The following is a 5,630-nucleotide window of genomic DNA, read 5'->3' on the forward strand; positions in this document are numbered from 1 at the left end:
ATACTATTGCACTACTTATCGCTATAAACACGCCTCCCCCTTCATTGTCAAGCATGTCTCTGCGGTAAACATTCCAATCTGAGTTTAGAATTTCATTACTGTTTACGTCTGGTTTCAGCCAACTTTCTGTCCCTAGCACTATGTGGGTATTGTGACCGTTTATTAATGAGAGCAGTTCTGAGACCTTTCCGTAGACGCTCCTGCAGTTTACTTTTAGCACATTAATATAGTTATTCCTTGCTGCATTTTGCCTACTCCTACCTTGCCGCGTCTCAGGAGGCGTCTTGTCGGGCCTAGGGAGGGAATTCTGTAACCTAAAAAACCCACATGTACCGTGCTTCGTCCAGTGACATCAACCCCATACAATTCACAAATGTTTCTGGCTGCCTCCGATACTGTCACCTCTCTGTCTAACTCAAACATACGAATGTGTAAGAAATTTTGTGATTTATACACTCGGCGCTCCATTTCCTAGCGTGCACAGCTCCATTAACTATCTTAAATGACAAAATGACAATATGTATATTCAAATAGCAACAGTGAACTAAGAAATAAAAATGAAAATCTGTGAATAAACTAAAAGCAGCCGGAATACCAACATACAAAACAACTTATGCAACAACCTAATAGACTCTGTGTAGAGGGGAATTATTAAAAAACAGTGTCTTAATGGCATAAAATTAATTTTTATTTTTAATGAAGTTATTTAAAAACTAGTAACATGTTTGTGGACCATATTTAAATGCAGTAGAGTCGTAATAGGAGAGTTTCTGTTCTGAGAGTGTGACAGACTGGAGAGGGAGATTGGAAGGTGGACACGTGGTACAAGGAGGGGCGCCAGATTGTGATAAAGCACTACCCTCAGTCGCAGGTCTGCGAACTGAAGAGTGAGCTCGTGAGTCACCACTCTCTCTCCCCACTATTTCACATGATGCAAAAAGTTGTACATATCATTCTGCAGTGCATCTTATGAGTCATTGGTCACGCAGCGCGCAGACGTACCTAGAGGGTCCCAGAATGAGATTTTCACTCTGCAGCGCAGTGTGCCCTGGTATGAAACTTCCTGGCTGATTAAAACTGTCTGCCGACCGAGACTCCAACTCGGGACCTTTGCCTTTCGCGGGCCAGTGCTCTACCATCTGAGGCACCCAAGCACGACTCAAGACCCGTCCCCACAGTTTCACTTCTGCCAGTACCTCGTCTCCTACCTTCCAAACTTCTGGAGGAAACTTGCCTGCGAAAGGCCAAGGTCCAGAGTCCGAGTCTCGGTCCGGCATACAGTTTTAATCTGCCAGGAAGTTTCGTGCCTAGAGGTGTTGATTTTTCACAAAGTGCGCTTACATTGCATGGACTAGCGGATTAAGTTCTAATAATACTAATTAGAAAAGCGCATATGGACAGATTCACTGCTATAGGGGAAATCGACACTTCTTTATTCTTTATAGCTGTTGCACCGTTCTTCGAAGAAATGCGGTTTCTCCCACCACGAGCGCTAACGGCTTTTTTGTTTACGGATGTACCCGTTCACCATTTCCTGTCCGGTTCTCTTGTGTGAGAAGACAAAATAACTTCACTGAACTGCTGTTTAGATAGTGGAGTTATTTTCAGTTTATTAAGCAGTGCTGATTTAGGTAGTTCAGTTAGCTGTTACGTAAAAAACCTCAAGAGCTGGAGCTGTCAGCTGTCCACCGCACTAGAGAGCCTGCCTATACGATCTTTTTTGATCCTCGTTGACTGGACTACTAAGTGTTGCAGAGATCGACTATGGTCTGTCTACGATCTTGCCGAATCGGTTCTCTCACCTTCTGAACGTTTTCTGGTGATATCCACTTGAGAGCTGATCAGAGTGGTCGTAATCGTCAGCGGCCTCCATGGTTTGAAACTCTGCAACCAGTCCTAAGCCTTCATCTGACCTTAAATGTTGGCTCCAAAACATTTCTCTAACAATTGGTAAGTTTGTTGCATCGGTTTTTCAATTATAGAATAAAACTCTGCATAGGTACGCTTCTTTTCCGGTCAGCCATCGCAAAACCACCGACCATTTATCACTCTATTTCACAGGATGTATGGGGAGACACCTGGTGGCTTTTCAGAGTACACATTCTGCGTACAACATTCAAATTTCAGCAACTTTTGAGTGGCACAATTACGTTAACGTGTTCCTGACGTGCTCTGTATGTAGTCTATCTATAAGAAGGCAAACCAGCGCTCTTCTAGATATTCCTCTGATAAGCGTCAAAGCCATTCGTGAAAGAGTGCTTGACATCTGGCAGGACGAATGGGATGGGTCCACTACAGGCCGCAGAGTCCATGGGTTTCTACCCACAGTGAGAAGAAGATTAAAGAACAAGATAATAAAGCCCTCACAGGGCCTAGTTCACTTCCTTACAGGACACGGTCCCTACCCCACGTACCTGCACAGAATAGGGAAAAGGCCAACACCGGAGTGTGACTGTGGTGCCCACGAAGGATCGCCAGAACACATAGTGTTCGAGTGCCCAATATATGAACAGGTTGTCTCAGGGGAGAGGCAGCTTCTGCGGACTAGAAATGTTAATGAAATATTAACAGAAAGCGAATTGTTCAGCAATTTCGCAAAATTGGTTAACAAAATCTCAAGGGAGGCCCAGCGGGCCTACCTTGGGAGAGAGTAAATGCGCTTAAGATCTAATGCGCAATTGTATATATGTAAATATTATGTTTGTTTAAGTGTTGACTTAGAGTAGTGAGTAGTTGTAGTTAGATCAGCATGGTGGTGGGGGGAATAAAAGAGTTGCATAAATGGAGTGGTTTCTCTAGTAGTAGCGGCCCGCCTCCACGTGGCTAGGAACGGGCAACTCTCTGGCAGGATTCCAGAGAGGCTAAGAGGCCGATAATTCACAAAAGGCAAACTTGCTTAATAAATATAAAGTATGCAGGCACTAATAAACCACTTCTGTAATGCTAATAGTAGAGATAGTCAGTCTTAGTACGCCCACTCAAAAGTATTAGAAAGTGGGTTATGGGTGGTACATAAATTTGAAAAAAAAAAAAAAAAATTTGAGTCACTGAGGAAGAATCGGCTACAGTCGGATGATAATTATGAGGGTGATATTATTCCGCACAACAGGAGAAATTGTAAACCGTTCCCTTAGTCAGTTTCGAACTCTGAGAGAAGTTCGCAACAAACAGAGAACCAGAGAACGGTGCTCTTTTCTGTCAGACATTAGCAGGCGAACATTTTGCCAACACTTTATCGGTTGCGTTATCGTACGGATATCAGACGACGCTTCACTCACAGTGAATACTTATGATAGAAGTATCCCTTTTGTTTCTCTTTTCTCATTAGAGCTTTCCATTTTCTCTTAATTTCTTACCTGATACACTTATTTCAATTTCGTTTACAATTGTTTAGAATTGTTATTAAAAGCTCTCTGTGAAAAACTTGTCACACGTTTCAGTTGTATTTATTTCTGTTCTTAAAGGATTACGACTATGTGAAATATTGACCAGCTATTCACAATTACATTTTTCTGTTCATGTATTGTTGTAACGATGTTATGTTCATAAATAAAAAAAAGCAATAGGTTGAGGAAAGTAGGTATTTACATTAACAAACGAGTTTCATTGTGTAGAAGATGCAGCACTCTTGCATAATAAGCTGGAACATTAAGGAATTAGAGAAACAGCCCAACAATGGTTCAGGTAACAACTGGAAAGTAAGAAGCAGAAGGTTGTCGTCCAGCGACAAGAAATGGTGAAGACATTTGAATCTAACTGGAGTCATGTGAGGTAGTAGATGCCACAGGGTTCTGTTCTCGGTTCTTTGCTTTATATACAGGGTGTAACGGGTATAAGTGCAGATGTTTTTAAGTGTGCTACCTTAATATGTACACACATCACTGTGTTGGTTGTTTTATCTCTGTGTTGAAAAGTCAAACTTTACGACCTGATATTTTCCGCACGTTTGTACTGAATTAGTAAGTGGACTACGCCTGTAAGTATAGTTCAACTGTTTTAGGTTCATGTGTACATATGTTAGCAGCTGGCCTGCTGCCCAGGACAAAATAAGCATTAATGGATTGTTGTTGCCACTTTCAATGGTTATAATTGTAAGTCTGCAAATGAGGTTAATACTGAAGTCGTTCAGCAAACCATCTTCAGTCACCAACATAAATGTCTGCACATCCTGTTTTTATGTATTTATTTGGTCATCCTGCATCAAATTTTGGAAAAGAAATGGGAATGCAATAAACCAGTTCATAACCTTTTCATAGATTTTACAACAGCATAAAATTCAGTATTGCAATCAAAATTGTACAGAATTCTTTTGGAACTTGGAATACCAAAGAAGTATGTTAGACTTATAGAAGCGAGTTTGAAAAACACAAAAGGTAGAGTACGCGTGGGGAAATTGGAGTCAGAAGAATTTGTAATAAAGAACGGACTTAAGGAGGGAGATGCCCTGTCTCCGCTACTTTTTAATTTAGTCTTAGAATATATTGTACGAATGACAGCAGATAATTCAGAGTGTGTGGAGTTAAATGGAAATATTAAGATATTGGGGTATGCAGATGATCTAAACATCATTAGCGACAGGAAAGAATCCGTAACAGCAAATGCGAATGCGTTAAGCAAGGCAAGTGAAGATGTAGGTCTAAAAGTGAAGACAAAACTAAATACCTGGTTACTACTAGAATGCCAACAGCAGTAGTTCAGGAAATGTTAAGAGTTGGCGACATGCAGTTTGAAAAAGTGAGCACATTTAAGTATCTAGGCGTGGACATCACTTCGACAAATGAGATTGAACCCGAACTGACGAAGTTATTACGGGCGGGAAATGCGTGCTACTTCTCACTGAATAGATTACTTTCATCACGGATATTGTCTAGAAATTTAAAGATTAGAATATACAAAACTATTATTCTATCAATTATGCTGTATGGGTGTGAGACTTGGCCTCTCACTGTGCAAAATGAAAAACCATTTCGAATATTTGAAAACAAAATTTTGAGGAAAATTTTCGGAGAAAAAAGGGATGACATCAGTGGAGAGTGGCGAAAACTGAATAACGAAGAGGTTCACGAACTCTATTCAAGCCCTGACATAATCAGTATTATTAAGTGACGTAGGCTGCGATGGGCGGGTCACGTAGCTCGAATGGATGAGGGCAGGGCAGAGTACTGGTAGGGCAGTTAGAGGGAAAACGTGCTGTGGAGAGACCGAGGCGTAGATGGGAGGACAATGTGAAGGCTGATTTGAGGAGCCTAGGTATTGAAGGTGAATGAAAGGAAATAGCCCAAAACAGGGACAGATGGCGAAAATACGTTGCTGCGGACTCTCGAGTCCGGTATGAACAGTGTGTGTGTGTGTGTGTGTGTGTGTGTGTGTGTGTGTGTATTTCGTCACTATATATAAAAGATAACGCAGAAATGTTTCTCTCTGCAGATGACACGTCATTGTCAAAGACGTTCAGTGTAATATGAGTAATGTAGCTGGTAGGGTATTCTCTGATATCAGCACTTAGCTTTCAGAGGACAGATAAACGCTCAACGGCAATAGCATACAATGCATACAATTTCCGATGTGCAACTCTTGTAAACGCGAAATTATATTGTCCGAAGTGGTCAAATACTCTGGGAGGGTGGCCC

This window comes from Schistocerca americana, chromosome 2 (assembly GCF_021461395.2).
Source record: "Schistocerca americana isolate TAMUIC-IGC-003095 chromosome 2, iqSchAmer2.1, whole genome shotgun sequence".
In the NCBI taxonomy this organism is placed as follows: domain Eukaryota; kingdom Metazoa; phylum Arthropoda; class Insecta; order Orthoptera; family Acrididae; genus Schistocerca; species Schistocerca americana.